At 41.6% G+C, this 24,626-nt stretch overlaps 1 pseudogene; it reads right to left on the bottom strand.

The window, feature by feature from the left end:
• Positions 1-3,730: 3,730 nt before the first annotated feature.
• On the bottom strand, positions 3,731-7,173 carry LOC112129916 (ribose-5-phosphate isomerase-like; annotated as a pseudogene).
• Between the last annotated feature and the right edge of the window lie 17,453 nt (positions 7,174-24,626).

Raw genomic sequence — 24,626 nt, forward strand, 5'->3', positions numbered from 1 at the left:
CTGCAGCTCCTCTAAGCCGGCAGAGCAACTTACGGCCCTCCCTGAAAGGCCCTCTCCCCTTCCCTGCCTGTCTATTCTGGGAGGCTGTTAGAAGATTAATTCCCATCATATCCCAGGTTGTGAAGAAGAATGAGGTTTCCTTCCTTGCCCTCTTGGAAAAAAAAAAATGCAGATGATGAACCTGCTTAGCTGCCGTCTAAGACTGGGCTCTCGGCAACAGGGTTCCTCCCAACTCAAGCTGCAGTCATGGTTCCTTCTGCCTTGGTGTCCTGTTCTGTCACATGTGGGAAAAGGAACGTGCGGAACTGGCACTTTAGTGGATCTTTCCTTTCTCCCTAGGTAACCGATACACTGAGAGTGTCTCATTGTACTTTTGCCATCCAGTCAGTCAGAACTTGGCCTTAATGGCTCCTGTGCCTGACACATTTTAGTTATTTAAGATCCATTTGGGTAAGAGGTAATTCTTTTGAAAATCCAAATAATTACAGGACCACCATGGTTAACTTTTTGGCAGGAAGGGGAGCAGTTCATAAAGCCCTCTGTGCACACTTTCCCTCAGAAAAACATAACCGCACAAATATTTGTATACATTTTGTAGAAGGGCATATATATATACTCCATGGATCTCAGGCGGAAACCTCTGCTGTCAAGGGATTTAGGTCCAACCAATCACTCAAGCCATGAAATAAAATAGTATTACCAGATTGATGTTCTCGTATTTATGAGGCACCATGCTAAGCAGTTGAGTTGCAACAATGGACAAAGACTGCCTGTCCTCATGGAACATACAACTGGCCTTCCCAATGCAAAAGGCAGGCACTAATCACACAGTCACAGACATCAACACAAAGTGCAGCTGCAGGAAGTCAACAGGAGGGGTACATGGTACCATGAGGACTTACAGGAGGATCTGAACCAGCCAGAGAGACCAGAAAAGCGTGCCCTAAGAAAATGTGATTGAGCTGAAAGCAGGAGGGTGGCAAAAGCAGAGAGGGCCACATGTGCCAAGGTCCTGTGGCAGATGGCACCAGGGAATCTGCGGGAAGGGGGCCCATGTGGCTGGGGTACAGGGAGCAAGAGACAGTGTGGATGAGAAGAGGCAGGAGAGGTGTGTGAGGGGCAGCCACACAGGGCCTTCCGAGCCTCAGTAAAGGATTCTCCATGCTGCGAGAAAAAATGAGAGGACTTTCAACTAGAGGCAGGTGGGTGGGCGTGCTGACCTGATTTGATTTGTGTTTGAAGCTGGGACTGCAGCACGGAGGATGAGCTAGATGGGGCTGGAGCAGACATGGGAGAGCCCCATGGGGCCCTATGCTGGGAGATCAGGTGTGAGATTAGGGAACTGTTAGAGTCGGAGGGAAGGGACAGATTTGAGAGCTATTTCTAAATATTTTAAAAATTTTAATTACTATGGGTACATAGTAGTTGTACATATTCATGAGGTGCATGTGATATTTTGCTACAAGCATACAAGGTATAATGATCAAATGTGGGTAAGCGGGGTATCTATCACCTCAAGCATTTATCACTTCTTTGTGTTAGGAACATTCCAATTCCACTTTTTCAGTTATTTTAAAATACATAATAAATTATTGTTAACTCTAGTTGCCCTATTGTGCAACAGAACACTAGATCTTATTCCTTCTATCTAACTGTATTTTTATACCTACTAACCATCCTCTCACTATCCCCTGCTCCAGACTGCCCTTTCCAGCCTCTGGTAACCAGCATTCTGCTCCCTATCTCCATGAGTTCAATTTTTTTTTTGCTCTCACATATGAGTCAGAAGATGCAGTATTTGTCTTTCTGTGCCTGGCTTATTTCACTTAACATAATGTCCTCCAGTTTCATCCATGTTGTTGCAAATGACAAGATTTCATTCTTTTTAAGGCTGAATAGTATTCCATTATGTATATGTACCATACTTTCTTTATCCATTCACCCACTGATGGACACTTAAGCTGATTCCATATCTTGGCTATTGTGAATAGTGCTGCAACAGACATGGGGGTGCAGATATTTCTTAAATATATGGATGTCTTTTTATTTGGATATATACCCAGCAGTGGCGTTGCTAGATCATATAGTAGTTCTATTTGAGAGCTGCTATGGTTTGGATCTACGTCCCCACCCAAATCTCATGCTCAGTTTTAACCCTCAGTGTTGGAAGTGGGGCCTGGTGGGAGGTAAATGTACCATGGGTGTGGTTTCTAATGGTTTAGCTCCATCTACCTACTGCTATTCTCATGATAGTGAGTGAGTTCTCATGAGATCTGGTTGTTTAAAAGTAGGTAGTACCTCCCCCACATTTTTCCTCCTGCTCTGGCCATATGAAATGTCTCACTTCTCCTTTTGCCTTCTGCCATGACTGTAAGTTTCCTGAGGCCTCCTCAGAGGCCAAGCAGTTGCCAGCATCATGCTTCCTGTACAGCCTGCGGAACCATGAGCCAATTAAAACTCTTTTCTGTATAAATTACCCAGTCTCAGGTATTTCTTTATAGCAATGTGAGAACAGGCTAATACAAGAGCCATTTAGGAGACAAAACTGGTAGGACTTAACAGAGACATGCTGGGCAGGTCTGAGCATTGTCAGTGGAGAGGAAAAGTTAGTAACTGCAGCATGAGGTGCTCTGAGCTGTGGGTCCCACAGCTGTGGAATGAGGAGTGCAGGAGGAAATGCATTCCCTTCCTGTTTTTCAGAGTCACTTGGCATTGGGAGGATTTTATAATGCTGACTTTTGCCTTTGCTGCCTTTCCTACCTCCTTCCATTGCCCCATCAATCTTCATTCAGATGGTACCTGCTTGCATTTCTTATGGGTATAGATTCCAGAATTAGAAAGAAAACAGATGGCCCAACTAACACCTTCTTTTCACCTGAAGTTCGGAGGTGGAAATACTGCCCAAGATTTTAGATGTTGACATTTCAAATAAACAAGAAATTTATTCCCCCAAAATGTATCCTGTTGACCACTAATCCCCTGAGATGCCCTTCAAATATTTGCTAAAATAAACTTGTTACACACTTTATATTGCAGTCTTTTTTGGATATGCATGATGCTCATTAGCATATTAAAGTCTCAGAGGAGTCCTGCAGCAAAGAAACACTAAATTCTGATTTCCTACAGTGAACTCTTTTACCCTAACTCCCACTACTAGTCCAAGCACACAACTCAGGAAACCTATCCTCAGACCTCACTATGACTTCTCTTTTTTTATCTTTACTAAAAAACCCTGAATACTTTAATAGTAAAAATATATGTTTATATTTCTCTCTTTTAAAAGATATTTAATAACAGGACGGGCACAGTGGCTCACACCTTTAATCCCAGCACTTTGGAAGGCCAAGGCGGGCAGATCACTTTGGGTCAGGAGTTCAAGACCAGCCTGGACAACACGGCAAAACCGCGTGTCTACTAAAAACACAAAAATTAGCTGGGAATGGTGGTGGGCACCTGTAATCCCAGCTATTCAGAAGGCTGAGGCACGAGAATTGCTTGAACCCAGGAAACGGAGGCTGCAGTGAGCCAAGATCACGCCACTGCACTCCAGCCTGGGTGACAGAGCAAGACCCTGTCTCAAAAAAAAAAAAAGATATTTAATAACAATACTTCAGAAGACCAGATTCAACTGCCCTGCCTTCTCCCTCCTGCCAGTTGTCCACCCTGGCACAGACACATGAAGGCAAAGGCCCCTGGAAATAAACATCCCCCTTGGCTGTGACCTGTGGTTCGACGGTGAAGACACTGTGCTACTTTCAAGGTCAACAGAAAGGCTGTTCCCTCCTGTCCACTGAGCCATCCTGCATTCTGAAGTAGACTCTCTCAGCCATGTGGATGAACAGGCCTGTGTCCACCACACGTGGGACCATTCTGGCAGCTCTGTTCACTTCACCCCATTTATGTACCTGGTCAAACTTCCAGTCCAAGATAAAATTCCCATTATCTGTCACCACTGGACCTGCCTTGTTGACAGCCATTTGGAATTCAACCACATCCCTAAACTTCTGGCTCATAGCTTAGCTCACTGGAATGAAGGCCACTGGGATTCCCTTATGCCACTGATCCCCAAAGTTCTTTGAATCTTTTCTGATGACAGGAAAGAAGCTGACAGGACTGGAAGGAAATGGGGATGCAGACCAGGTCAGAATCTCCTGCTTCACCTTTCAGCTACTCGCTGCACAGCATGGACACTTGTAGAACCACTTCCAGTTTCCAGCACTTGGTTATTCCTCACGTGGTTCTCCACCACCCCGTGTCCCACCAGTTCTTAGCCTCCTCGGCCTTGGACATCATGGAGGGGGCCAGGCAGATGCTGTTGGAGTTCCCATAGCTGGTGCTTGTGCTGCCAGCACTGCAGCAGGTCCTGGACTGTGTATGCCCTGAGAGCTGCACATGGGAACCCTGGAGGTTCCAGCTGTTCCCACCTCCGCTGGAGGATGCACCCCCAGCCCACCACAGAGCAGTACCAGGAGCCGCCTGTAGAGGGTGCTGAAGGGCCCAGGGCACTGCCTCCTGATGCCTCACTCTGGCATCTGCTCTGTGATTTGTCATCCCATTACATTAGGGCCTAGAGAAGTTTCTCGGGCTGTTCTTTTTGGCCTGCTCCCTCAATTCTTAGTCTCCAGGGTTGGGGAGCTGCTCTCTAGCTCCCACTGAAGCATCCCACCCCTTCTCATCCCTTCAAAATGCTCCATGCTCCACAATCACCCAATTGTTTCTCAGTTGCTTTCAAATCAAACGTCTGTTGCCTCGGTACAACCACTATCAGCTCTCATAGAGGAAACAGTCTGCACCAGCCGATCCACGCTGATGATGAATGACTAATAGCCCACCACATCCTGCTCCTAGAAGACACATCTTATCCCAAACAATCCCTGCTGTTGTGATTTTTCATAAACCGACACCAGGGGCAGAGGTTTTGGGGGCAAAGGAACCACCATAAAAAGCCAATCAGCCCTGGTCACTTCCTCTAAGTGATTTCTCCTCTTCAAAAATCTACTTTTTCTACTCTTGAAATCAAAGGATCTATAAAATATTTCCATTATCTAGTCATCTGCTACCCCAGGAGCACCAATTGGTGCGAGCAGCAGAGAGAGAGCTGTTTACGTTTCTCGAGGCTGCGGAGGGAAGCAGGCGGGGACAAGGCCTGTGATGCTGGATGGGTTATGCATGAGATGCTCACTAACTCTCGTCTATTTGTGACATGCTTACCACTATGAAGTCCTCCAAACCCTATGGGAAGACAAGAATGATGCTCATGTACTAGTTATGTAATAATACAAACACTTATGTCTTCGTGCGCCATATTTTTTCATCTGAGATGAGGCAGGTATTGTCTTTGTGAGCACTGGCGGCACCCATCGGCTTATGTGAATGGTTCCATCAGACATCCCTGGATCTTTTCCCTTTTCTTAGCTTTTCTTTGTTCATTCCTCCAGCCTGTCATAAATGTGACTCAACTTTTTCCTTTTCTTTTTTTCTCTTTGAAACGAGGTATCTCTCTGTTGCTCAGGCTGGAGTGCATTAGCACAATCCTGGCTCAAAGTAGCCTTGACCTCCTGGTCTCCAGCAATCCTCCCACCTCAGCCTCCCGAGTAGCTGGGATCACAGGCATGCACTACCATGCACATACATGATTATAATCAATATTTGTTTTTGTTTTGTTTTTATAGAGATGGGGTCTCCCTATGTTGCCCAGCCTGAACTCAAACACTCCCACTGAAGTAATCCTCCTGACTCGGCCTCCCAAAGTGCTGGGATTACAGGCATGAGCCACTGCATCCTGCTGTGACTCAGCTTAATCAGCTCTTCTAGGTTTCTCAGGGATTCCTTGCGTTCCCCTAAGTTAGAGAGAAGCAACGAGTTGTTTCTTGAGATCATAGTGCATCCTCTACTACAATGAAACTTTTTGGCTGTTCGCTTCCAATTGGCTGGGCAGGGGCCACATCCTTCAGAAGAACTTGGGAGGTTCCTTCTATGCTAATCCAATGGTCTCTTTTCTGAGAAGTGTACTTTCTTCTATTTCTTGCTGTCAGAAATTCTTGATCATCACGCAGATTGTCTAAGACCTCTATCTTTCCTTCCCTTTATTCTATGGCAATATTCCTTCACCTCTTAATATGAATGACTGCTTTCCGTCCTTACAACCTTCTCTGACATTTCATTCAGCCTTCACCTAATTCTCCCACTCCAGTTTTTGATGATCTGACAATAGTGTCAGTTGCTTCTAAGAATTCCTTCAGGAGCTGCAGTCAAGAGTGAGGACTCTATCTCTGCCTCTCTGTCTCTTTTTGTCTCTTTCTCTCCATCTTTCTGTCTCTTTTTGTCTCTGTATCTTCCTCTGTCTCATACACACACACACACACACACACACGCACACACACACACACACACACACTACCAAGAATCCTTAGACCCCACGTTAGGAAATACTCTTATAAATATGGCTAGTACCTGGTATAATTTAAGCAAAACAACAAGACCTAAAAGCCTGAGAGTGTTCCTGGAAACAGAAGATCCTATTATTGCCAACAGTTTGAAATCTTCAAGTGCTCACATTTTTCAAGCCACTTTGCCAAAACAGCTAAAAATGATGCAAGTCTGCACTATTTCAAGTCAGAGTTCCAAAGTTCTTTATGAGAGGGGTTATCTCTGGCATGTGTCCAGATGGATGGGAAAATGCCAGCAAAACATGGCAAAAAATATGTGGCTAGCTTAGATGTAGAAGAGGAAACAAATTTAATGAGTTCTAGGTATAAATCATCCATGCTAGCTATTTTATCGCTCTTCCCCTGGAACAACAGTGTCTTAAACTTCTCTGGGATTGGCCCAGATAGAACATACATAGGGAGAATCATTACTCCATAGGCTAGAGCCACAGTGAGAAGAGCTGTGGTTTTTTTCTATGAAGTGAGCAAGGCTGTCTGCATTGGACACTGTGTTCACAAAGTATAGACTGAGGAGAAAGGGCTGGAGATCAATCAAGCATCATTTTAAAGAAAGAAAACCTCAAAGGCCTGCCTTAATTCTGATACTTTGCTAGAGTCCCATCCCTCAAAAAAATAGTTGTTTACCTTTTAGTTTTTCATGCCTTATTTGTTTCAAGCCTAAGGAAATGACTTCTGTTTCGGTTCAGTTGACCTTGCCGGAAGCTATGCACACGTGGACAGCCATGAGGACTAAGGAACAGTGAATCCTATGGACCCTTTTTCTTTTATTTATTTGAGACAGAGTCTTACTTTGTCACCCAGGCCGGAGTGAAGTGGTACAATTATGGCTCACTGCAGCCTTGACTTCCCTGGCTCAAGCGATCCTCCCATCTCAGCCTCCCGAGTAGCCAGGACTATAGGTGCACATCACCAGACTCGGCTAATTTTTTTATTTTTTTGTAGAGATGGGGTCTTCCTATGTTGCCCAGGATGGTCTCAAACTCCTGAGCTCAAGACATCCTCCTGCCTCGGCCTCCCAAAGTGCTGGGATAACAGGTGTGAGCCACCATGCCCAGTCTATGGACCCTTTCTGGAAAAGATGGTTGGTTTGGAAATTTGACAGTGAAGCCCAAGGAAGGGAGGATTTGAGTTAGAGAGGTTTGGTCCACTTATTCCTCCAGTCTCTGGCGTAACCCACGTCCCTGCCAAATTAGTGGGAGGAGCATATACTGGGACAAACCTCTCTTCAGTGCTTCCCCTTCTCCACACTCCTGGCATCAAAGGCCTTCAGCAATTTTCCCATCTCCTTATTGAAAATCAGTTATCTGTTCATTCATTCATACAATGACAAGGGTCTAGGTGTACAGGGGAGTACACAGTATTAAAATAAGGAGAGAAGGAGTATAAGGGTAACTCTTCAACTCTCAACCCTCTGGATCTTAGTAGCCCAAATCACTAAGGGAAATTTCCAGACCCCTCACTTTTGAGCCACAGGTTATAGGTTATTACAGGTGATCTGTCTAAGAACTATCTTAGATTGACCTTGTAAATAATGATAGTTCCTTATAATAAAAGAAGGGAATCAGATCACTGTTGACCTTTCCGTCTCTGCAATGTGCTGATTCTGGGGAGCTTTAAGGTTGAAGTCCAGTCATAGGAGAAATTTCTTTTTTCTTTTCTTTCTTTCTTTCTTTTTTTTTTTTTTCCTACGGAGTCTTGCTCTGTCACCCAGGCTGGAGTGCAGTGGCACGATCTCAGCTCACTGCAACCTCTGCCTCCTGGGTTCAAGCAATTCTCCCACCTCAGCCTCCCAAGTAGCTAGAATAACTGGTGTGTGCCACCATGCCCAGCTAAGTTTTGTAGTTTTAGTAGAGACCAGGTTTCACCATGTTGGCCAGGCTGGTCTCAAACTCCTGACCTCAGGTGATCCACCTACCTTGGCCTCCCACAGTGCTGGGATTACAGGCATAAGCCACCATGCCCAGCCCATAGAAGAAATTTCTAAAGGCTTGGAAACAAGCAGGCAGCCAGCCAGGGAGACCTCACTAGGGAGAGGCCTAGGAAGCAGGCAAGACTGTAGTCCACAAAGAAGCCACACGAAACAGATGCCTTCCTAGCTTCCCAAAACTCCACCTGGTCCAAGGTATCATGGCGGGGTAATTCTAGGTGTGGTAGGCAGTGTCCAAGATGGCGCTCAATAATTCTTTCTCCTGGCATGTCGTCTTCTCCCACATTGAATAGGGCTGGCCTGCGGAGCAAGAGGATGTGCAGAATTGACAGTCTGTGGCGTCCATGTTCATAAAAGACATTGTGTCTTCTGTTTCTCTTCCATCACTCACTCTGGGAGAACACAGTTACCATGTCACAAAAACAATCAAGTACCCCATGGAGAATTCTGCATGGTGAGCAAGCGAGACTTTCTCCCAAAAAGCAGCATCAATTTACCAACCCTGTGAGTGAGCTTTCTTAGAAGTGGGTCTTCCACAGGCCAGGCACAGTGGCTCATGCCTGTAATCCCAGCACTTTGGGAGGCCGAGGCGGGCAGATCACTTGAGGCCCAGAGTTCGAGACCAGCCTGACCAATGTGGTGAAACCCCATCTCTACTAAAAATACAAAAAATTAGCTGGGCGTGGTGGCGGGCACCCGTAGTCCAAACTACTCTGGAGGCTGAGGCAGGAGAATGGTGTGAACCCGGGAGGCAGAGCTTGCAGTAAGCCGAGATAGCGCCACTGCACTCCAGCCTGGGTGACAGAGCAAGACTCTGTCTCAAAACAAACAAAAAAAAAAATACAAAAATTAGCTAGGCATTGTGGCCAACGCCTGTAATCCTAGCTACTTGGGAGCTGAGGCAAGAGAACTGCTTGAACCTTGAGGGTGAAGGTTGCAGTGAGCTGAGCAGTGAGCCAAGCTCACACCACTGCACTCCAGCCTGGGCAACAGAGCAAGACTCCATCTTGAAAAAAAAAAAAAAGAAGTGGATCTTCTTCCAACCTCACTCAAGCCTTCAGATGCCTGTAGCCCTGGCCAACATCATAAGAGATCCTGAGCCAGAACCACCTTGCTCCTGACTCTCAAAAACTGTGACATAATGGATGGTTGCTATTGTTTGCAGCTGTTAAGTTTGGGGACAATTTGTTATGCAGCAAAAGATAAATACTATACTAGGTCTATTACTAAATACAAAATCATGGTGATCACAGCTCAGAAACATGGAGAAATCTTTATATATATGGACTTTCCCTGAATACCTGGAAGTAACCATACCAATTCTGTCATTGCCCTCCATGGAGTCTGAGAGCTATTTTATCCTCTCAAGATTTAACAGTATCAAAGATTTGGAGTGTGAGGGACAGTAGCAGTACCAATGTACATTACAGAGTGCAGATGGGTAGAAACAAATATAAGACAAATGGAGGGCCTGGTTAAGCAGATGAAAAAAGGGTGGTGCATTCGATCTTTTCTCTGTTACCAATGTCATGGGTTAATTTCCTCAACGGGTTGTCAAAGTAATGTGTTAGGCACCTGGAAAAGGAGCTGAACTTCCCCTAATAAGTCATCCTCATGTATCAGCCCCACCGCACCCCTTGGCAATATCGGATATTTAGCCTTACAAAAAATTCCACAAAAGTTTCCAAACTATTATCCCTCAGTTTGACTCCTAAAATCTCCTAAAATGATGTTGATAGAAGATTTAAAAGTAATGACTTCTGCCACCTCTTTAGCCCATGTTATTTTGGAAATGTAAAGGCATATTTACAAGTGTTCATCCATTCCAGAGTCATCAAAATCAGGTTGATTTTATCTGTGCAATATTGTTGAGTTAATTTATTCACTGGAATCAATCTAATTTCCAAAGATTCCCTGGGCCTGCCCAGAGGCACCGAATGCAACGGACACTTACACAAATAGCAGCAAAAGGGCTATGACCATGTTTAGTTTGGTGCTGTCTGGACTTCAAAGTCACCCAGAGCTCTGGCAACAGCCCCAAAAGTAATTTTCCCAAACACTGACCAAGGAACTTCCCCCTAAGATTAAGCTTCAGAATGGAAAAATAAATATTGAAAATAAGAAGTGGAAAAAATGTAGTCCCTACCCCCAAAGAAGATTTCTAAAAATCAATGCGAAGTAGTTAATAAAAACCCAGCAAACCAAAATGTTAGGAAATAACAGAGGCGTGTTCTAAGTCTCATTGAAAGGATAAAGATCCTGAAAAGGCCTCTGGCAACTATATTTGCCCACTTACTTTGCTGATATTTCTTGCAGATTCCATTAGTTTGCATTTCAAACATGAGAAAATTAGGAGCAAAATGTAGGCCTAAATATTTTTCCTCCAACTTCTCATTCTATGGTGCGTGGTTGGTACTTGAATGGGCAGTACAAGCTGAAGTCCCTGAGAGGCGCCCAAGAATGGACAGAGCATCTATGACATCTTCAGCTGACCAGCAGTTAACAACCACTTGTGAATTGGATCGTCTGACACTGATAACACCTTGTGATCCTAGAAAGTGGGGACTCCCATAGGTACATGGTAATAACAAGCAACTTGGAAGTGTTCTCCACTTCCTTGAAAATGGATAGTATTGAATGATTTTGAAGTTGCAAAAAGAGGTTGGCCAGCCAAGTGAGGTGCTAAATCTGTATTACCTGCAAGTACAGAGATATGTTTTTCTGGTTATAGTTCAGCTCTCCATCACCTGGTGGCCCCTCTTATGATCTCAATAAGCAGGGATAATGTGAGTGCATATTACAGGAGGGTATTATAGATGTTGGAAAGAGAGTATAGAAATGACTCATAAACTCCTTGAAGGTAAAATGTTTTTTGAGTTAAATGGACCTAATGCAAATTGCACCATTGAGTCAGCTGGTCCTTTGATCCTTTTTAGGCATAGAAACCCAGCAATTTGCCACTGGACAAAGTTAAAGCTAGAACCTTAATCACTTTTGTAGATCTGCATTTTTCTACAATTCAATCTATTTAGTCAGTTTACCAGCTAGGGTACCCTGACTACTACACTTCTCTGTGGTACCTAGACGTCATATTTGCCAGTGATCTGCAATAGTGAATTACTCCAGTGTGTCTTCCTGGAACACACCAGGCAGATCACCAGATGGACTGAGGGTCCTGACAATGCTCAGCAACCCTGTGAAAATATCTGGGGCCCACGACAAAGTGGAGATACCTTCAACAATGTTAGTAGGAGATGCTTATGTAAAGTTCACTCTCAGGGAGAAATGATGTCACCTTTCTAAATACTGGTATAGATGGAAGAATAAAAGGGGAGGTAGAGGGGTAGAAGCTCTGTCCTGGTGCCTGGAGCCTAGAAGCCAGGGTCCCAGAGAGGGTCAAATGATACAGAAAAGAGTGAGCTAAGAGCAGCCCAGACATATTTTATGTTGCTTCATAATTCTGCCAACAGCACGATCGAATCTGAATGCAACAGCCTCCAGAGGACGTGGCAATCTGTAACCTATGTTCGAGGCTCCTCTGAGCTTTTTCTCCTGGTTGGGTGGATGACATCATTTGACAAGTCATCTTCCATTATGTCAGGAATTTCAGGGACATGGAGAGATATCAACAGAATTTAGAAGAGACTGCAAGGTAATGCTCCTTGGGATCCATTCCCAGTCCTCTCACTGACTCACAGGATGACTTTATTCTTCCCATTGTTATTAGGGCTGTTTTATTGAAGACTGATACAATACTTAACAAGATTTGGAGGTCAACCCAGGACCATTCCGTGGGGCTTAGTATCTAAATTAAATGTGAGACTTTCTCTGAGACACAATTTAGGAGAAAGGCTGATGTGAAGGCTATGAAATCTAAGAGAAGTGGAATTGGAAATTTTGACACATCTTTCTCCCCTTTATAAATTTTTTTAAGTTTATTGAGATGAAATTTATATAACATAAAATTCACCATTTTAGAACCAACAATTTTATGACATTTAATGCCTCTACAATGCTGTACAACCACCATCTCTATCTAGTTCCAAAACATTTCTAACACTCCAAAGTAAAACCCATACCCATTAAGCAGGTATACCCATTTCTAATACTCCAAAGTAAAACCCATACCCATATCCTATCTCCTCCCACCCCAACCTCCACACCCCATCCCTGGCAACCCCAATTTGCCTTCTGTCTTTATGGATACATCTATTCTGGATATTTATTATAAATGGAATCGTAAAATATGTGGCATTCTGTGTCTGGTTTCTTTCATTTAGCATATTTTTGGGATTCGTCTATATTATGACATGTATCAGCACTTCATTCCTTTTCATGGCTGAGTAATATTCTGTTGTATGTATATGCCACATTTTGTTTATCCATTTATCTATTGTTGGAAGTTTGGGCTGTTTCCACTTTGGGGCTATTTTACGCCCCCCTCTTTTAATTTCTGTCTCTGCCCCTCACACTCTAAATTTTCTCTTTTTCTTTCTTGAATGTATATCCTTCCCTTTAGAAGAAACATGTTATTTTTAGCTTATCTCCAGGGGGTTTCTGGAGGGCTGAGAAATGAAGAGACGGTTGTGGGTCAGAAGATAAGGAGGGAGAGGAGTCTGGGAAAGAAGGGATGGCATGAAAGAACCATGAGCAGGAACACCCACGTGGAGCAGGAGGCACAGGAAATAGACAAAGGAGAGAGGTTTTCTGTAAGTGGTCACTCTGTGTAGAGGACTCCCAGGACGTTTTGTCAACGGGCTTTAGAACGCTGGTTGAAAGCTCACCTATGCTGTTGCTTCTGCCGCCCTCAGGAGAACATTACTCCAAAGTTTAGTGTTTTTAAGCAGGTATTGGGACATTTTTTCCCCTAGGTTTCTCTAAGTATTATTAGCCCAGATATTTTCTTTTCTTTTCTTTTTTTTTTTTTTTTTTGAGACAGAATCTTGCTCTGTCACCCCGGCTGAAGTGCAGTGGTGCAAGCTCAGCTCACTGCAACCTCTGCCTCTCAGGTTCAAGCGATTCTCCTGCCTCAGCCTCCCAAGTAGCTGGGATTATAGGTGCACGCCACCACACCCAGCTAATTTGTATATTTTTAATAGAGAGGGGATTTTGTCATGTCGGTCAGGCTAGTCTCGAACTCCTGACCTCAAGCGATCTGCCTGTCTTGGCCTCCCAAATTGCTGGTATTACAGGCATGAGCCACTGCGCCCAGCCTAGCCCAGATGTTTTAATAAAAGAATATCAGTTTAAACCCATTGAATCCCAAAACTGTCTTTTATTTTAAAATTTTTATTTTGTTTTTAATTGACATATATATTCATGGTGTACAAAGTGATGTTATGATACATCATAACATGTATACATGCATGTTATGATGTATGTATACATTGTGGGATAATTAACTAATTAACATATCTTTCACCCTACATATTTACCATTTTTTTGTATTGAGAACATTTAAAATCTACTCTTTTAGCAATTTCGAAATAAACAATGCATCACTGTTAACTGTACTCTCCAAGCTGGGTAAAACTTATGCCTCCTGTCGAACTGAAACTTTGTACCCTTTGAACAACATCTCACCTTTCCCCAGCCTGTCACCCTAGCCCTGGTAACCTCCGTTCTACCCTCTACTTCTGTGACTTTAACTTTTGTAGAGTCCACATTAAGTGAGATCATGTGGTATTGGCTAAGACAGTCTTTGAGAAGGAGAACTGAACTTCAGGAAAGGATTTCAGTAATCAAGTATAGAAATCACTGGTGTCTGTTACAGGTAGTGAGACAGGCATGAGCCGGGCAGGAGACGGCCCCTCTCCGCGACCCACTAGGCATGTTAGGTGATGGTTCAACAGTTGTCACACTGCCTCTCTAAAAGTGATAATGCAGCCAGTGCCAGGGTGCCAGGGAGAGACAATCTCCTGATAATCCACGGCTGTGAATGTTAAAGTGTTCATTGAATGAAGGCATCAGGGGAAGCAACTTCCGGGGCATGTGCAGTAAGAGACAAAATGGCAAAGTATGCCCTTCCTGGGGCACTCCACCGGAAAGGGGAAGAAAGCTTCAGATGGGGATCGGGCGCAGAGGCTCACGCCTATAATCCTAGCACTTTGGGAGGCCAAGGCGGGCGGATCACCTGAGGTCAGGATTCGAGACCGGCCTGACCAACATGGAGAAACCCCGTCTCTACTAAAAACACAAAATTAGCTGGGCGCGGTGGCACATGCCTGTAATCCAGCTGCAGGGGAGGCTGAGGCAGGAGAATCACTTGAGCCCAGGAGGCAGAGGTTGCAGTGAGCCAAGACGGCGCCATTATACTCCAGCGTGGGTGACAGAGCGAAACTCTGTCTCAAAAGAAAAAAAAAAAAAGCCTTAGATGGGCATGCATGCAGCTTCCTACACACACTGCACGTGCTCACCTCCCAAGGGTAAGAAGGGCACTGCGCATGCGGGCAGCCCACCCTCAGGGAAGAATCATGGGAAAGAGGCAAGCCTATAGAGTCCTAGGATCCAGGTAAAACACGGCACTTGACCTTCAGGTGCCCACTTGGCTCTCTTCCAAGTGAATTTTCCTCTTTCCTGTTCTAAAACCTTTTTAAATAAACTTCCATTCCTGCTCTGAATCTCGCCTCAATCTCTTCTGCTTTATGTCCCTCAGTCAAATTCTTTCTTCTGAAGAGGCAAGAATTGAAGTTGCTGCAGACCTGCACGGATACGCCGCTGGTAACTCGGATACCTTCTGCCCATAACATATCTATTTTCTTGGAGGTTTCCCTGTTGGGAGAGTTGTTCACTTAGAGGGAAACTAATGCCCACCTATTCCTGCCATAGGGAGGAAAGCTCTAATTCATCTTTTTAAAAAAGGAAATGTGAACAAAAGACTTTTTAAAAGAGTTTTAACTTTTGTAAGGTTAAAAAAGACTTTTGACTTTTAAAAAAGAGTCCACTCATAAAGAAATTAGAGATCTCTGTGAATGTGACCTGCATGTTTTCCTAATTAATGTTGAAGGAGGTTGGGTGTGGTGGCTCATGCCTGTAATCCTAGCACTTTGGGAGGCCAAGGCGAGCGCATCACCTGAGGTCAGGAGTTCAAGACTAGCCTGGCCAACATGGTGAAACCCCGTCTCTACTAAAAATACAAAAATTATCTGGGCATGGCGGTGGCCACCTGCAATCCCAGCTACTTGGGAGGCTGAAACAGGAGAATCACTTGAACCAGGGAGGCAGAGGTTGCAGTGAGCCAAGATCGTGCCATCGCACTCCAGCCTATATAAATAGAGCGAAACTCTGTCTCAAATATATAATAATATATGATATATATGATATACGTTATATATTATACAATAATATATAGCATATATTATACAATAATATATAGCATTACATATTATATATTTATATATATACAATAATATATAGCATATATTATACAATAATATATAGCATATATCATATATATCATATGATAATATATTAACATATAATATATAAAACCAGATTCTTTTTATCTATATATAAAGAGATGGGAGGGGATAAATCACAAAGGACGGAGCCAATTGCATGCTCTCCTTTCTTTCTACTAACATATGAATTACTGAACCCACTCCAGTGTCTCCCAATTGTTGAAAATATCTGTGAAAACTGCCTCAGTGTTATAAGATCAGCAGGCCCAGTGTTTTTAAGCAATTCATCCTGTCAGCCTGTTGGAAAAGCTTTAAGTATGACACCTCCTGAAGCCCATAATTCCTTTTCTCTTATCAAACATACTCCTTTTATTTTTCCTTTAAAGTCTTAAGAGATCAAAAAGCAAGGTGAGGGTGAAACTGGTCACCAAATAAAGATGGGTACCAGAGGTAACAGTGTTCAAACAGGAGCCTCCTCTTGATGGAATAAAATCCAAAATACAAGTCAGAAATGAAACCAGACAGAAAATCAGATATGAATTATGATCTACTTCCCTGGAACTCCACTCTAGCCCTGAGCAGCACTTTTCTTTTCCATTGTCAGAATGTGTGTATGTATACATGATTTTATGTAATATAAAAATTACTGCTGGGTGCATGTCCACATAAGAAGCCCAAATTTTCTACTGTAGGTCAGAAAAAAAGATACAGCGGCAATCTCTGTTGCTTTCATTGGTTACTCTGTGTCTTAACAACCTGACACCAAAATTCTATGGGCTCCTCTCCCAGCACCCCGGGAGAAGGAGGCAAGAGACAGAAGGACGTCTTTTCAAAGGACACAGCATGAGGAGCAAACAACAGGGTCTGTTGGTTCTTAAGCCCAAGATTAGCATTTAAATTCCAAAGGGATAAAATACAACAGGTCATAAAGAAAGGCATCTAGATTACAACTCCAGTCTATCACATGGCTGATGACCAGCAAGAGGTGAAGCAATGGTTCTCAAAGTGTGGTCCCTGGAGCAACCACATAAGCAGCAGCCTCACCTGGGAACCTGTTACAAATGCGGACTCTCAGACTACAGCCCAGGCCACTGTATTCCTTGGCTCAGACTGCCACAACAGAATACCACACACTGGTTGGCTTAAACAACAGAATTCATTTTCTCACAGTTATGGAGGCAAGAAGTCCAAGATCAAGCTGACATCAGAGTTGGATTCTGGTAAGAGCTCTCTTCTGGGCTTGTAGACAGCTGCCTTCTCATTGTGGCCTCACATGGCCTTTGTTCTCTACGCACTTGAAGAGAGAGAGCTCTGTGGTTTCTCTTCCTCTTTTTATAAGGACAAGAATCCTATTGGATTAGGGCTTACCCTTATGGCTTTATCTGACCTTAATCACCTCCCTACAGACTCTACCTCCAGATAGCATCATATTGGGTGGTGAAAGCTTCAACATATGAATTCTGGAGCTCACATTCGGTCCATAGCACCTGCCAAATCAGAGATGCTGAGGGTGGTGCCCAGTTAAAACTGTGCTTCAGGGGATTCTGACATGCCCTAAAATTTGAGAACCGCTGACCTAAAAATGAATAGATTGTTCTTGCTTTGATACCGGCGTTCTGAAGGACTGGGTTCAGTAATACATACGTTAGTGGGAAGAAAGAGCATGCAGTCACCTGCCTCCTCCGTGTTCTGCCCCACCCCAGCTCTGTCAATATTAATTAAACAAGAACACATACAGGTCATGTTCATGGAGGTTCCCATTTCTTTTTGAGTGCATTCTTTTTTAACACTTAAACCTCTTTGAGTATTTGGACTTTAAAAGTAAGCCTATAGAACCTGCCAAAATGATCAATTGTGTTGACTTTTTTGTTGCCATGATTAAGAGTGTTTTCATAAGGATTTTTGGAAGTGTAAAAGTAATCCACACACAGTGAGAAGGGAAGAAGCCAAACCACTTAATGGAGCTAAGAAGGGCTTTTCTGCTGGGACAGCTGCCATTAGAGGGGTGACCTGCGGTGTTCGTATATTAAATATGGCCATTTTGTCCCTGGCCCAGAAGTGTGAGAGAAACAGAAGTTTGGAGAGAAATATCCTGGGCCAGAGAAAGGGGCTTCTTGTTCCCAGCAGGGAAGTTTTTATGGCAGCACTTTGGCTATAAGCTACCGCTTTCTGCCTACAGCAATAGAAGCAGAATAAATAGCCTCTGCCAGCTTGGAGAACAAAACAGGAGACAAAAGAAAAGAAAACAAAACTAGAAAAGAATAGAGAATATATTCCTAAAGATGGGCAAGATGAAAACAGAAAGGAGCTGTGATCATGCATTTGAACTTGTGGTCAAGAATCCAGGGTCCAGTCCGTTAGGGAACCACAAAGCCTGGACTTACCCCTGGAACACAGAGAGACAAATTAAAGGGGTGACATGAGCAGTACAAGGCAGGAACCCAGTTCAGCCCAATTCAATGGAAAGTGAAATAAAAGAAAACTGAGATACAATGCATTGTGAATTCTTAAAAAATCTTTTCTCCAATTGGATAATGCACAGAGATACCTAGGGAAAAAAATAAATAAAGAAGAACAGCAGAAACAACAACAGCATCAGCTAAAGCAGTGGTTCTTGACAAGGGTGGGGGGAGAAAATCTTGACCGCCCCATGGGGACATTTGGCAATGCTTAGAGACATTTTTGGTTGTCACAACTCACTAGGGGAAGCAGCGGTGCTACTGGCATCTAGTGGGTAAGGCCAGGGCTGCTGCTTATCGTGGGACAATGCACAGGACAGCCCCCCTCAACAAAGACATAGTTGGCCCCCAATGGCAATAATGCCAAGGCTGAGAAATCGTAAGTCAAAGTATTGGAAACAGCTTTTCATATGCAAATATGGTAACACTCTGGGCCCCGCCACACAATTTTCGCTCATTCTACAAGAACCCACTCAGTTATTTCAATCTCTGGAGGACCTTCTACGGCTCTCAAAGCACTTTGCTCCCACAGTTCTCACAGCAGTTAATGTCTTGTGTTGCAATGATTCATCTGTGTGCTTTTCTTCCCCACTCATATGACTCTGAGCTTCTTCAAATTCGGGCCCAAATATACTTCGTTGTCACCTTCATCATGTCGTTAATATTCAATGATGATAGGTTGAATGGGCGAGTGAATGAATGAGTGGGAATGAATAACTGGATAGAGACCTTTTTTTGGGAGAAGTCCATCAATGTTAACATCCGTGATCAGCATCTTTATAGAGACTGTGTTTAGTTAGCAAGGCAGGCCTACAGAAGCAACAAAATCATACTCCAATGATCCATTTCAGTTCAGAGGTTTCTGTTCCAATCACGACTAAATGGGATTCTAACAACACCCTAACTCCAAGCTTTAGAATTAAGGGAAGTAACTGAAAATGAATATTATAGGTGACATGCAGATTCATCAAGTCTTTACAATATGTGCAAATATCATCCATAATTTCAGCATGTTTTACATCCATGAATTCTTATTTAATTACAAAATGTCTCTTCATGGCGAGTTGACAGAAACCTCCAACCACCAGGATAAACAGTAGTCTTGGACCTGGTTGTGGCTCTGAATGTATTTATCCTAAAACGCTGTCTCCATGAATTCTGCAGTGACAGAACCTCCCCCTTTTCTAGTGGGTGGTTGTTCCTTTTGAACAATAATATCAATAAAATCATGCCTCTGTAGGGGTTTCTCATATGCCACCTGCATTCATGTAACTCTAGACGTCTCTTTACACATGATGTTGTTGTGAACATTCTAGTTCTTGTGTCCCTGCACACATCTCCAACTTTATTAGTCAGTCCCAAATTGCTCTCAATAGTAGTTGTAACAATTAATGTTCCTACCAGCAGTACATGAGAGTCCACATTGCTCCACCCCCTCATTAATACAGTCATGCTTTGGATAACAGCAGGGATGCAGGGATCCGTTCTGAGAAATGCATCCTTAGGTGATTTCGCTATTGTGTGAACATCACAGAGTACACTTACACAGACCTAGATGGTGTCGCTACTACACTCTTCGGCTAAATGGATAGTCTATTTCTCTTAGGCTACAAACCTGTACAGCACGTCACTGTACTGAATACTGCAGTCAACTGTAACACAATGCTAACTATCTGTGTATCTCACAACTGTAACACAATGCTAACTATCTGTGTATCTAAACATACCCAAACATAGAAAAGGTACCATAAAAATACACTATTATTTTCTTATGGGACCACCATCATACAAATGGCCTGTCGTTGACCAAAATGTCCTTATGTGACACATGACTGGACTTAGCATCATCAAACTTTAAAAATGTTTGCCTTTTTGATGTGGATGAAGTGATGTCACAAGGTTGCTTTCATTTTCATTTTTCTGGTAGCAGGTTGGGGGAAGCACCTTTTCATGATCCTCGGCCATTCTGATTTCCTTCTTTCTGTATTGCCAGGTTGTTAGGCTTTGCCCATTTTTCTATTGGAGGATCATTCTCTTGTCGATGTTTAGGATAGCTCTATAAATTCCAGTTGTTTATCTTTTATAAATATCTTCCCCTACTTTGGACTTGTTCTTTAACTTTGTGATGACGTCTTTCGTTAAACAAAAGTTTTCAGCTTTAGCATTGTAAGTCTCACTAATGCTTTTTTTCTTAAGTTTGTATTTTTTATGTCTTAAGAAATTCTTTGCCATATTGAGGTCATAAAGATACTCCCCTGTATTTTCTTTTAGAAGTTTATGGATTAATTTAGTAAAAATTGCTAGCTTTATAATATTGGTTCTTTCCTTCAATAACAAGAATATCAGTCTATTTGTGTCTTATTTTAAATCCTTCAGACATGTTTTTCAATTTTTACATCAAAGGTCCTATACATCATTTGTTGGGTTTACCCCTAAGTATCTTATATATTTGTGGCTATTGTGAATAGAGTTTTCTGGCATTTTCTGTTTGATTATTACTAACGATTTTTATATATAGATGTAGTATCTAGATGTCTTGATGAATTCTGTTATTACTTCTTCAGCTTCAACTTCAGATTTTTGATTTACTGTAGAAACAATCACATCTGAAGATAATGATCATCTCTTCCTTTCTGAAACTTATATTCTTATTTGTTTTTCTTAGTTTATTCCATTGGCTAAACATTGAATAGGTACAATGATAGAACCCTTTTATTTATTTTAATGGGAATGCTTCCAATTTTTACTATTAAACCTGATGTTTGATGTAGGTTTATGGAAAGGCATACTTTATCAGGTCAAGGAAGTTCCCTTCTAGTCCAAATTTGCTAATAATTTTTATCATGAAAGAATGTTTTATCAAACACCATTCCTGCATCTATCTAGATTATCATGTATTTTTTCTCCTTTATTGTGTTCATGGACAAATTACATTGTTAATTTTTGTTTGATAAAACCAACCACGCAATCATGGAATAACCCCTACTTGGTCATGATGTGTTACTCTTTTATATGTTGCTAGACTTGGTTAGCTAATATTTTATCTGTGATGTTTGATTTTATGTTCATAAATGAAATTGGTCCGTAATTTTCCTTTCTCATTCTCTGTAAAATTTTAATATCAAGGTTGTACTTGCCTCATAAAATATATTGATGGTTGTTCCAGTTTTTTCTATTTCCTAGAAAAACTTAAGATTATTATTATTTCTTACTTAATAGTTGATAGAAATCTTAAGTAAATCCACTTGAACCTGATGTTTTCTTCATGGTTAGATTTTCATAACTAATTCAATTTCCTCAATATTCAGAAATTTTCAGGCTCTCTATATCATCATGTCAGTTTCTGTAAGTTGTATATTTCCTGGAATTTCTCCACTTGATCTAAACTTTCAAGTTTATTATATATAATTGTTCATAATTTTGTCTTATCATTTTAATGCTTACTTCATAGGTAATGGTGACACTTTTTTCATTCCAAAGGACATTTATGTGTTCCTTCTCTTTTTAAAATAGATTTCTAGCACTAGGGGATTTCAATTTTATGAGCCTTTTCAAAACATCAACACTTGGCTTTCCTGATCTCGTTTATTATATATTTGTTTTCTATTTCATTGATTTCTGCTTTATTGCTTTTATTTTGATTATTTTCTACTTTCTACTTTCCTTGGGTTTTCTAACTTCTTGAGATGGATGATTAGCTCTTCAATTTCAGCCTGTCTTCTTTTCTCATCCTTGCTTTTAATGTTATGAAATTCATTGTAAGTATTTAGATCTTCAGCTGCATCCTGCAAGTTTTGATGTGTCATATTTTCATTATCACGCTGATCAAAATCTCTCTTCTCTGACCCATTGTTTATTTAGAAGTGTATTGTCTTATTTCTAAACATGTGGAGATGTTCTAGTAACCTTTTGATTAATCCTATTGTGGTTAGAGAACATATTCTATAAGATTTAATCCTTTGACATTTCTTTAGCTTTGCTTTATGGCTGAATATGTGTTCATTTTTACAAATGTTCTACATCCTTGAAAAGAGTGTACATTGTATAGTTGTTAGGAGAAATTTACTATATATGTTCATTAGATTAAACTTAATGCATTTTAAATATTCTACATATTTAGTTATTATAGTTATTGATTGTCATTTGGGTTTTATTTTTGCTCTGTTTATACTATCAGTTACTGAAAAATGTAAATTTAAAGCAACCACTACAATTATAGATTTGTCTATTATTTTTTAGTTTTTTCAAATTTTACTTTGTATATTGATACCATATTAACAGTTATACACAAATTTAGAATGATCATATCCTTGAGATGTATTAAACCATTATCATTATGAAGCATCCCTCTATTTCTCCAGTATTATTTTTTGCTTTAAAATTTACTTTGTATGATATGACATAGTTATGCCAGGATTTAAAATTTAGCATTTGCATGGTTTATTTTTCCATCTGTATTCTCTTGGGTCTCTTGAAAGCAGCTAATAGTTGGTTTTCTTTTTTATGCCCCATTTGCTAAACTTTGTCTCTTAGTGAAAACATTTAGTCCAGTCTATGTACTGATTACAGATATAAAACTTTGAACCTTATTATGGGCTATGATTGATTCTGCCTCTCCTACATTTCTATTTTACCATTTCTTGCTTTCTTAATTGATTTTTAAAAAATTTATTATGGTAAAATGTACATCACATAAAAGGTACCATATTCACTATTTTTAAGTGCACATTTCAGTGGCATTAAGTATATGCACAATGTTGCACAACCATCACCATGATCTATTTCCAGAACTTTCTTATAATCCCAAACAGAAGCTATGAGCCCATTGGTTATTTTTTATTTCACTTTTTTTCTACTTTGGAAACTGTACACTCTCTTACTAATCTATTGAAAGTATCATAGATTGCAGGGTGTATCTTTTTTAACTTTTATCTCAAGTTCAGGGGTACATGGGCACGTTTGTTATATATGTCACAGGGATTGTTATGTAGACTATTTCATCACCCAGGAATTAAGCGTAGCAGCCATTAGTTCTTTTTCCTGATCTTCCTCCGCCCACCCTCCACCCTCCTGTAGGCCCCAGTGTGTGCTGTTGACCTCTAAGTGTCCATATTTAGCTCCCACTCATAAGTGAGAACATGGGGTATTTGGTTTTCTGTTCCTGCATTAGTTTGCTAATGATAATGGGGCATGCATCCTTAATCTATCAAAAATAGAATGTTAACTGGTACTCATATTTTATTCCTGGACAACGCAAAGACCTTAAAACACTTTAACTACACTTAACCATGTTTGCTTCCTATGCATTGTTTTGCGTTTTAATTCTATATATATTTGAAACATTTTAAATGGCATCATTATTATATACAGTCAATACTCATTTAGCTTTACCTATATATTTGCCTTTTTATTGCTCTTTATTCAGCCCTGCATCTCTGAGCTGTGATCAGGGATCATATTCATTTATTTATTTATGTATTTACTTTTTGAGACAGAGTCTCGCTGTCACCCAGGCTGGAGTGCAGTGGCACGATCTTGGCTCACTGCAACCTCTGCCTCCCGGGTTCAAGTGATTCTGCTGCCTCAGCCTCCCAAGTAACTGGGACTACAGGCATGTGCCACCACACCCGGCTAATTTTTTGTATTTTTAGTAGAGGTAGGGTTTCACCGTGTTAGCCAGGATTGTTTTGATCTCCTGACCTCGTGATCCACCCGCCTCAGCCTCCCAAAGTGCTGGAATTACAGGTGTGAGCCACCACGCCCAGCCCATATTCCTATATTTAAAAAATACTTTTTAATACTTGCATTAGTGTGGCTTCATTGGTAAAAAATTCTCTCAGTTTGTGTTTGCCTGAAAATGTCTTTATCACCTTCATTGCTAAAGGATATTTTTCCTGTGTATGGAATACTAGGTTGGAGATTATTTTCTTTCAACACATTGAAGATATTTCATTATCTTCTGGCTTTGGTTATTTCTGCTGAGAAATCTCTTGTTTTATTTTGCATCTTTGAAGCTAATCTGTAGTTTCTTTCCCCAACCCCACCACCCTCAGCTGCTTTTAAGACTCTCCTGCTGTCTTCAGTTTCTTTGAGTTTTCTGCTTACCAGCATGTTTCTCTGCTTCATTTTCTGTTCTTTCCCACCTTTTGTCAGATTTTGTTTTCTCACATGGAAGGCCATGCACAGGCCTGACCATGGAAAACCCTGAAACTGACGTGCATGGGAATGAACTAGGTCCTGCCTCACAGGGACTGATACAGTAGGTTGCAAAATCTGCAATGTAGATTCAAGGAGAGAGAGAGAGAGAGAGAGCGCGCAATTGCATAAGTACAACCCAGCAAGATTTCAGTTTCCGAATCTTTCCATCAAACCTGAGTGATGTGGTTGCTGA

This window comes from Pongo abelii, chromosome 17 (genome assembly GCF_028885655.2).
Source record: "Pongo abelii isolate AG06213 chromosome 17, NHGRI_mPonAbe1-v2.0_pri, whole genome shotgun sequence".
NCBI classification, from domain to species: domain Eukaryota; kingdom Metazoa; phylum Chordata; class Mammalia; order Primates; family Hominidae; genus Pongo; species Pongo abelii.